The sequence below is a fragment of the Nyctereutes procyonoides genome, unplaced genomic scaffold (genome assembly GCF_905146905.1).
Source record: "Nyctereutes procyonoides isolate TBG_1078 unplaced genomic scaffold, NYPRO_anot_genome, whole genome shotgun sequence".
Lineage (NCBI taxonomy): Eukaryota > Metazoa > Chordata > Mammalia > Carnivora > Canidae > Nyctereutes > Nyctereutes procyonoides.
The window spans coordinates 5073520-5084361 of record NW_026575025.1 but is presented as its reverse complement, the minus strand read 5'-3'; the positions used below and the strand labels follow the sequence as shown (position 1 = coordinate 5084361).

Genomic DNA, 10842 nt, shown 5'->3' with positions numbered 1-10842 from the left:
AGAAACAGAACCGTCATGAAGGCCACAGACTGAGAGCAGCTCCAAGGAAGCCCAGTGAGCTGGGAGCTGAGTTTTCCTGGACTTTACACACAGGAAGATGTGATTGTATAAAAAATCCTAAGGAGGGACACCTGGGTGGCTCAGTGGTTGAGCAACTGCCTTCAGCTCAGATCGTGATCCTGGGATCCTGAGATCAAGCCCCACGTGGGGCTCCCTGCAGGAAGCCTCCTTCTCCCTCTGCCTATGTCTCTGCCTCTCTCTGTGTGTCTCTCATGAATAAATAAATGAAATCTTTTAAAAAAGAAAAGAAGAGAAAAGGAAAGAAGAAAGAAAGAAAGAAAGAAAGAAAGAAAGAAAGAAAGAAAGAAAGAAAGAAAGAAGAAAGAGAATGAAAGAAAGGCATAAAAGTTAAAGATTAAGATTAGGATTCAGGATCTCAGGAAAACTCTAAAAAGTAAAAAATCCTAAGGAATCTACAAACAAAACAAACAAAAAACCCTTGGAGTCAATAAATGAGTTTTGAGTCTAGTAAAGTCATGAGATACAAGGTCAACACAAAAAAATCAACCATATGTCTATTTGATAGCAATAAACACCTGGAAACCAAATTTAAAGCACAATATCATTTACAGTTGCTCCAAAAAATAAAATGCATAGGCAAAGTGTAACAAAAAAATATATAGACACAGTGTGCTGAAAACCACAAAATGCTAATGAAGGAAACCAAAAAAGATCTATACAAATAGAGAGATCCACAATGTTCATGGATTGGAAAACTCAACATAGCTAAAATGTCTATTCTCTCACCCTGATCTACAATGAAAGAGAAAGTTCCATCAAAATCCCAGCAGGATTCTTTGTAGATTCAGACAAGCTGATTCTAAAAAATTATAAAGAAAGGTTAACTACAATAGTCGCAGCAATCTTGAAAAGGAAGATAGTTACAGGAATAACACTACTTGACTTTAAGACTTACTGTATAGCTACAAAGACTAAGACAGTGTGTGGCGTGGGGGGGGGAAGGAAAGGCATGTAGACCAATGTAACAGTATAGAGGACAGAATGTAACAAATAGGGAATCAAATGTAGCAAACAGAGAAGAGAATGTAACAGAATAGAGAATACAGAAATAAAGCCACACAAGTAGGGCCAGATGTTTTTTTTTTTATTTTATTTATTTTTTTATGAGAGACACAGAGAGAGAAGCAGAGACACATGCAGAGGGAGAAGCAGACTCCCAGCAAGGAATCTGATGTGGGACTCAATCCCAGGACCCTGGGATCGTACCCTGAGCCGAAGGCAGACACTCAACCACTGAGCCACCCAGGCATCCCCAGATAATTTTTTTTTTACGATTTTATTTTCTTTTAAAGCTTTTATTTATTTATTCGTGAGAGGCACAGAGAGAGAGGCAGAGACCTAGGCAGAGGGAGAAGCAGGCTCCATGCAGGGAGCCCGATGCGGGACTCCATCCCAGGATCCAGGATCACCACTTGAGCCAAAGGCAGATTCTCAACCACTGAACCACCCAGGCATCCAGGGCCAGATGGTTTTTGACAAAGATACAAAACCAATTCAATGGTAGAAGGATGGACTTTTCAACAGGTAACACTGGAATAATTAGCCATTTGTAGGAGGAAAATAATCTTGACCTAAAACTCATATTTTATTAAATACTAACTCAAAACAGATCATAGGATAGAAACCACAAAGCTGGGACCTCTGGGTGGCTCAGCAGTTGGGCACCTGCCTTTGGCTCAGGTCATGATCCTGGGATCCAGGATCGAGTCCCACATCAGGCTCCCTGCATGGAGCCTGCTTCTCCCTCTGCCTGTCTCTGTCTCTCTCTCTCAGTCTGTGTCTCTCATGAAGAAATAAATAAATCTTTAAAAAATCACAATAAAATGTCTAGAGGAAAACAGAGAAAAATCTTCACGACCTAGGGTTAGACAGATAAGGCATTCTTAGAGCACTAAAGACAATCCACAAAAGAACAACCTGATGAATTGGATTTCATCAAAATTAAAAAGTGTTACTCTGTGGAACTCCCATCAAGAGGATGGAAAAACAAGCACAGAGAGGGAGAAGATATTTGAAAATCACAAATGTCAGAAACGGTTTGGCTATGAAGTATATAAAGACGTCTCCAGATGCAACAGTGAGAAAAACACTCTAATTTAAAAATGGGCAAAACATATGAAAAGACTTTTCAGTGAAGATGTGTGAATGGCTGGGATTCACTTGTGAAGATGTTCGGCATCATGACCATTAGAAAACGCAAATTAAAGGCACAATGAGAAACCACAACACACCTGCTAGAGTGGCTTAAATTGAAGTTACTGGAAAAACCAAGTGCTGGAAACAACTGGATCTGTTATGCTCCGCCAGGGGGGAATGCAGAATGGTGCAGCTGCTCTAGAAGACTGGCTGGTGTTTCCTATAAAGTAAATCAAACACCATATGACCCAGTGGCTGCATTCTGAATACTCTCCTAGAGGAAATAAAAACAAATGTGCACACAAAAATCCATACACATATGCATAAAGTGGCTTAATGTATAATAGCCAAAAAATGAAGACACCTAAATGCCTTTCAGTGAGTGGATGGACAAACACACTGTAAGGGGCGCAACTTCATCTTTGGTGTGTGATGCTGATACCTTGCAGGCCCACCTCTCCCTCTTCCTCCTCTGCTCCAAATTTGGACAAGGTGCTCCCCACTATGGTGCAGGCCAGCATTTTCAGGCATTCCCAGCCTGGCCTCACCCTTCACCACCTGAAAACCCTACACCATGCCCTTGCTTAATGCACTGAGCTGTGGGCTTAGAGATGGTAAAGATGGTACATTTTATGTTATATGTATTTTACCACAATAATAATTTTTTAAAAAATACTATCATTGGAGGGAGCTGGGTGAGGGATACAGAGGAACTCTGAAAGGTCTTTGTGAGTCTTGAACATTTCAAACTAAAAGTTAAATTTTGTAAGTGCCCCCCAGGTTTGTATGATGAGTTACGTGATCACCTGTGTATTCCCAGGCCTTGACACCTGGTGGATGCTGCCCTGCTGGATTTCAAGCCTTCCCGGACTGATGACCTGCTCATTCCTCCCCTTTCTTCCTCCCGGAACGAGGATGCCTGCACCTGTTAATTTATGCATACCCCACCGCTGCACTTTGGAAGCACATAACTTATGCTCTAGTTTCTCTGGCCCTCATACAAAGAGGAAATTTGCCCCAGGATGGATCGTATCCAGAGTATCAACCATACTTGATTCAGAAGATCAAATGATGAGATTTGGGACTTTTGAGCTGATGGTGTTTAACATGATCTGATGCTGTAATGGGCTGGGAAGTTAGGGAATACCAAGACATGGTGAGTGTATGCTGCACATGGGACAAGTGCAGATGTTTGGGGGTCACAGGGCAGACTATTGTGACCTGAACTGTGGCCCCCCAAATATAGATACCTGTCCAAATTCCTAGAATCTGTGAATGCTACTTTATGTGACAAAAGAGTGAATGTTATCTTATTTTGAAAGAGTCTTCACAGATAGAACTAAGTTAAGGATCTTGAGGAAGGGGCATTGCCCAGATTATAGGGCTGACACACGTACCATTAGGTGTCTCTATAAGAGAGACAGAGATGGACAGCCAGACCAGGAGGAGGCAATGTGACCAAGGGAGGTGGTTGGAGTGAGATGGGCATAAACCCAAGATGCCACCATAGCTAGAAGAGGACAAAGAACAGATTGTCCCCAAAGACCCCCAGGGAGTATGGTCCTAACACCTCAATTTGGGATCTGGTCTCCAGAAGTGTGAGAGAATAAATTCTCGTTTCAAGCCAACCTGCATGACATAATTTGTTACAGCAACCACACCCACCTACCTAATAACTTGCATTGAAAAATCATGGATCTGGACCCTAGCTCTTGGGCCTGGGTGACACACCTGGTGGGGAGCTCTTTCCTATTCCAACCAGAGTTGCCCGCAGAGCTTTTTATGGAGATGTGCTATCCTGTAAGCCAACCACTGACCACAAGAGGCCACTGCATACTTGAAACATGCCAGTGTGTAAGGAACTGAAGCATTTACCTCATGGGATTTTTTTTTTTTTTTACCAGTTTGAATTTAAACAGCCCCATGTGGTTGGTGGCAACCTTTGAACAGCTCAAAATGGGCCTCTGCTGCTGGCATATCTTGCCCCCAACTATGGATCTTACCTCCCGCACAACTTGCTTCACAGAATCCAGGGCAGGGGGTCCCACGTTTGGACTCTGCAGGAACATCCTGAGGCCACGTGGGCTGCAAAGCATCTGCTCATCCACACCAGAATGAAGAATCACAGCGAGAACAACATTAGGGGGTGGGAGTGGGGTGTTTATTTAGGGAATTCATGGTTCAGTTCCTGCCTCAATACACAAATCAGAGGGATCAGGAACAGTAGCCAGCCAAGCATAGAGGCTGTAGAGCAGGGCCAACTCTCAGTGGCAAAGGGTCCCTAGGATTTAGGGGAGCCCACTCTCTGCCGCCCCCCTGTGACTTGGCTCAAATGGAGTCAGAGATGGGACAGGCAAGAGGATGAGGCTTGGGGGGTGGAGTATCTTCAGAAGGGACGGTGGGCCAGGAGGCTGTCATATCTGCAAGAGTCCAGGTCAAGCCAGGGCCCAGGATGGCAGTGCACAGGCAAAGAAGTGACACAGGCAAATAAGTATGGTTCCCCAAGAATAGGTAAGAGGGACCTATATCCACCATGTGAAAGACGTCTGTCTTCTACAGCAGCAGAACTGAGTCCTCCTCAGTCTGTAGACCAAGCTCCCACAAACCGAAAGATAAAGGCTCTAATAGTGAGCTCAGGAGGGGATGTGTGGGAAGGAGCTGATTCGGGGGAACCACAGAATACAGGTTTCACCAAATATTGAGAAAGAAGCCTAAGGTCTGGGTTCAAAGCTTTAGATCTTGCACTGGCAGCACACAGGGACACAGCAGCTGGACTGGGAGCAGCAGGGTTTGCAGCAACTGGACTGGGAGCAGCAGGGTTTGCAGCAGCAGACGAGCAGGGTTTGCAGCAGCTGGACTCGCAGCAGCAGGGTTTGCAGCAGCTGGACTGGGAGCAGCAGGGTTTGCAGCAGCAGGACTGGGAGCAACAGGGTTTGCAGCAGCTGGACTGGGAGCAACAGGGTTTGCAGCAGCTGGACTCACAGCAGCAAGGTTTGCAGCAGCAGGACTGGGAGCAGCAGGGTTTGCAGCAGCTCGACTGGCAGCAGCAGGGTTTGCAGCAGCAGGACTGGGAGCAACAGGGTTTGCAGCAGCTGGACTGGGAGCAACAGGGTTTGCAGCAGCTGAACTCACAGCAGCAAGGTTTGCAGCAGCAGGACTGAGAGCAGCAGGGTTTGCAGCAGCTGGACTCGCAGCAGCAGGGTTTGCAGCAGCAGGACTGGGAGCAGCAGGGTTTGCAGCAGCTGGACTCACAGCAGCAGGGTTTGCAGCAGCTGGACTGGCAGCAAGATGACCCACAACCACCCTTGGAGCCCCCACAGGACCCACAGCCCCCCTTAGAGCCCCCGCAGGACCCACAGCTGGAGCAGGGACAGGCCGGCACACAGCAGCACACGGGCTTGCAGCAGCAGACAGGCACACAGCAGCTGGAGCCACAGCCCCCAGAGCAGCCACAGCAGGTCATGGTTCTGGTGGGTGGAGGGTGGAGCAGGTCAGAGGAGCAGGTGCAGAGGGGAGGTGTTCAGGTGTGGAGGCTCCTGGGCAGGGGCCCCTTATATACCTGCCCGGGGTCAGGTGAGGTGCTGGGCACACGATCACTTCCTGGTTTCTATTCATGTTGTCTCCCCAGGAAAATTGTGTGTCATTTTAAAATAACATAAACATTGTTTTATGCCTGTGACATACTTCCTTTTTACACAATGTTTCCCCTCTAAACCTTCAGGGTCAGAGTCCTCTTCACCCCAGTGATCATCAGAGTCCTCTCCACCCCAGTGATCATTTGGGTACAAGGTGATTTTGGTCTGTTCTTGCCCACGACCCTTTGTATCCTAGCTAGGCTTCTCTCGCTATTCCAGAAGGACTCACCAGAGTTTTCTTTTTAGTGGTTTCTTTGTTTTGTGGAGACATTTATAAAGCTTGGACTCTTCTAGTTCATGATCCAAATCGAGCCTGATGGAAAGCTGCATTCTGCACTATGTCTTGGAGCAGAAGCTCTGAGAAACATCTCTGCCCCTTGTCTAGTATCAGGGAATCTGAGATTTTCTCAGGCTCCTGGGTCACCAGGCCCCCCTGGAGCTTCTCTCTTGTCTGTGACCCTGTGACAGGACTTGCTTCTGCTCTTCTTGGGGTTCAATGTTCTCCAATGTCCATGCCACCCAAGGCCCTGTCCTCTGCCCCTCTGCTGGGTTTTGGGTTCCTGCAGGAGTTCCCCTCGCTGTCCTGCACTATCCCTGCTCCCTGCACACACGGATGGGGTCTTTTCCTGGTCCTGAGCCCAAAAGGCTCAGGGGCTTCTCTTATTTCTTCTCCCTTGTCCTAGCTTTTCCCTCCTGTTTTCCAAAGTTTTTATTGTGGTGAAATACACATAACATAAAATTTACCATCTTACCCATTTTTTAAGTGCACATTCAGTGGCATTCACACTGTGTGCTACCATCACCGCCATCCATCTCCAGAATCTTCACTTTGCAAAACTGGGGCCCTGTCCCCAGGAGACACTGACCCCCATCCCTCCCTCCTGTGACCACCATCCACTCTCTGTCCCCATGAATCTGGAGCCTCCAAGGCACTCACATGAGTGGGTCACCAAGTTTCGTCCTTTGGTGCCTGGCAGATGGTCAGTTCATATCGTGTCCCCACGTTGCATCCCAGTTGTAGCAGGTGTCAGAATTTCCTTCCTTTCTGTGCCAAGTGACTGTCCATGTGTGGCTGGCCCATACCATGCTCCTCCACTCATCTGTGATGATACTTGGGCTGCATGTGCCTGGTTGCTGCTGTGAACACGGGGGACACAGGTCTTTGGGGGATATGGGCAGAAGGGGGGCAGCTAGGCCATCCAGCAATTATCTTTGTAATTTTTTGAGGAACTGTCACCCTGTTCCAGAGGCTGCACCCACTAACATTCCCGTCGACACTGCCGGGCCCTCTGATTTCTGCACATCCTCGCCCGCACGTGTGGGTCTCTGTTCCTTGGACAGCATCATCTTCCTGGGTGTGAGGTGCCTAGGCTTTCTTCCTCGGGGAGCTGCAGGTGCTCAGCGGGCTCTCCCCCAGCTCTCACCTGCGCACAGTGTAGCCCCCACCCCCATGAGGGATCCTTCACAGATCCTGTCCCTGTCCCTCTGACTCCTACGCACTCAGAGATCTGTGGGGAGAGCTGGCAGTGGCTGAGGACTCTGAATCAGGGGGCGGGCCCTGCCAGACACAGTCTGTCCCGCCAGCCCACAGGTACCGCTCCCAAAGGTCTTAGCAGTCCACTGACCCCTCGTCCTCGCTCTGGGGCATCGTGGCCTCTGACTGTCCAACAGGCACAAGAGCTGCCATGGAGCTCTTCTCCCCTGGGGTGTGCTGAGTATACATGTCTTTGTGTTGCTGACTCTCTAGTGGGTTTTACAACAATATCTATGCTTTTGTAGTTTGAGTCCTTTGAACCGATGAGAGGAATGGTCTCTTTTGTGCTGCCCTCCATCTGAATGGCAGTAGAACCTGCACGGCCTCTCCCACACACGGCGGAAATTATAATATGGAAGAAAAAAGGAATACGCACACCTCAAAGAAAAGACAACTTTCAGAAACATAGAGTTTGCTGCGAACAGAAGCAGATGGCCAGCGCCGCCCCCCAACACGCTCAGCTCTCTGTGGACGTGGAGTGTCCGTGAGATGTGGCCCCTCGCTATCCACCATCGGAGGCTGGAGTTGCCTGTTACTGTAGCATCACCGACTCTTCTGACGGACCCAGGACATATTCCTTCAAAGAGGAATTGGTTCTTAAAATGTCACTGCATAGATTCAACAGCCGTCTAGACTCAATAAATACAGAGCCGATAAACTAGAAGACACTTATGCCCACAGCCCAGAGCGCAGCAGCACCGGGAGAGAGACAGGCGGGACACACTCCAAAGCAATATTGAGGTGGGACAGCGTGCTTCGTGTGTAATCAGAGTCCTGAAGGGAGACCGGGAACAGAACGAGGAGCATCCGAAGGAATACTGAGACACACACGTCTTCGTCTCCATCAGAGGAACACGAACAACCTAATTTAGTATGCACAAGACATGGGCACAGACATTTTCCCAGAGAGGACGTAGTAATGGACAATGCCCCAGAATGAGGCACAACATCACTGGTCACTGCAGAAATGAAAATTAAAGCAAGATACCGTCTTCTACCCATTAGAGCATCTGTGCTCCGCAGCAACAGGTGTCAGCACCGTGGGTGGGAACGTCATGTGGGACGGCCAATGCAGAACATGATCTCTTGTGAATTCTTAAAAAGTCAAAAACATACGTTTACCATGAGACCCATGAATTCCAGCCCTAGGTCTCTACCCAAAAGAGGGGAAGCATGCGGCCACATGAGGCTCTGCACACAAACATTCCCAACAGCTTTATCCACAACAGCCACAAAGTGTAAACGACACAAATGTCCACTAAGTGGTGATGGGCAAACAAAATGCAGCATATCCACACAGAGGAATCCTCTTCAGCAATAAAAATCAATGGAGTCTGCATAATGCAGCAACACGGACGTGCCTCAGGTGCATTTCGCTCAGGGAAAGAAGCCAGACACAGAGACCACATATGATTCCACTTACATAAAACGTCAGGAGAAGGCGACTCCATAGAAACAGGGAGCTCCTTAGCTTCCTGGGCAGGCAGTGGGAATAGAAACCGACTGACTGAATAAGTGTAAGGGATCTTACTGGGGTGAAGAGGATGTCCCAAAAGTGAATTATGTGGATGGCCACACAACTTTGTAAATTTAATGAGAGTCATTCATTTGTACATTAAGTTGTTTTAATCACCCACAGAAATCTCTTTCATGTAACCACTGCATTTTGCAAAGGCAATCTCCAGAAGAAGAAAAGTAGTGCATTACCAATTACTACATTACGTTTAAAGCATGCAAAATAATGCTTAAAGAACACACATAAGGGTACGTGGATGGCTCAGTCGGTGAAGCATCTGCCTTCAGCTCAGGTCATGATCTCAGAGTCCTGGGGTCGAGTCCCACATCAGGCTCCCTGCTTCGTGGAACGTGCTTCTCCCTCTCCCTCTGCCCCTCCTCCCTGCTTGTGCGCTCTCTCGCATGTGCGCTCTCTGTCAAATAAATAAATAAAATCTTTAAAAATATATATCTGAAATAAATTTGTTCAGACGCAGAGCGACATTAAGCAAAGGGCTCTGGTGTCTGAGCAAAGGGAACTGGTGAGGACCCCACATCGCCACTCTCTGCCTAGAGGCTGCTTCCGGGCTGCAGGTACAGAAAGGGGGAACCAGAGAACACAGTCCTCCCTGAGCTGTCAAGCCAGAAATGGTGTTTGGGATGTCACGTCGGCCATGAGTTGTGCAAAAACAGCACGGAGGAGCCTCAGAGAATTTCGTAGTGAAAGAAGACACACACGAAAGAGAAATGCCTAGGATTCCAATTATGTGCAACTCTGCAAAAGAAAAGTCTCACTTGCGGTGGCAGAAAGCAGGTGAGCGTTTCCTGGCCAGCAGGGGTGGCAGGCACTGAGTTGAAAGGGACACCAGGGAACATTCTGGGCCAATGGCAATGTTTGACATCTCATTTGTTTTGTGGTGACCCAGGTGTACAGTTTTGTTAAAACTGGTCAAAGCTGTGCTGCAAATGGGTGCATTTACTGTACATAAATTCTTTTTTTTAATTTTTATTTATTTTTTATGATAGTCACACACAGAGAGAGAGAGAGAGAGAGAGAGAGGCAGAGACACAGGCAGAGGGAGAAGCAGGCTCCATGCACTGAGAGCCCGACGTGGGATTCGATCCGGGGTCTCCAGAATCGCGCCCTGGGCCAAAGGCAGGCGCCAAACCGCTGCGCCACCCAGGGATCCCATGTACATAAATTCTATCACAATAACACTGAGAGGAAAAACCCCTCTATGAGGGAAATAGGAAAAGACTGAACATAAGTAAATGCTTACCATGATCTTGCGCTGGAAGTTTCTCCAGCAAAAAGGTATCAATTATTCCTAAATTAATCTACACTTTACTTCAATCCCAATAAAAGCTCCATCAGGATTCCTTTTTGCAACTAAACCAAGAGATCCTCAACTTTGTGGCGGGGGTAGATCTGTGGTGGTTGATGTTCTTTCATATGGGACAGAATAACACCCACTTCCATCCCCTTCTGAACCCTTCTAAGTAAAATAATGAGTAGAGTAGAAGAACTCCCCAGGTAAGAGAAGGAAAGAGGACACAGCAACCACAGAGCATTGGAAATCAAAGAGCAGAGCGGTGAGCATTTGCTGACTCAACAATGAAGGGGAAGCTTGAGCAACAGCCCTGCTGTGGAGAAGCCAGAGCCAGCAGACATGCAGGACCACCACTGGGACCGAAGGTGTGTAGGGTCACGGGGATGCTGAGGCAGGGCACAGGGGATGGGTGTGTCTAACACCAAGCAGATTCGTTGAAATTCTCTACAAGAAGGAGAGGCTTAGATCATCTTCCCACTCATGGGGAAACCAAGGGACACAGGACACGCTGCATCCAAGAGTGCCATGCTGAGATCGGGCAGGGAGGGCACACGGAAGGACACACACAAACTTTGAGACCCTGGCCTCTTCCTTCACTCCCTTCTGACAACCCTGGGGACCACGCAAGAGA

General features: G+C 47.9%; 1 pseudogene; it reads right to left on the bottom strand.

The window, feature by feature from the left end:
* Window positions 1–4356: 4356 nt before the first annotated feature.
* Window positions 4357–5758, bottom strand: LOC129500195 (keratin-associated protein 5-4-like; annotated as a pseudogene).
* Window positions 5759–10842: the final 5084 nt, after the last annotated feature.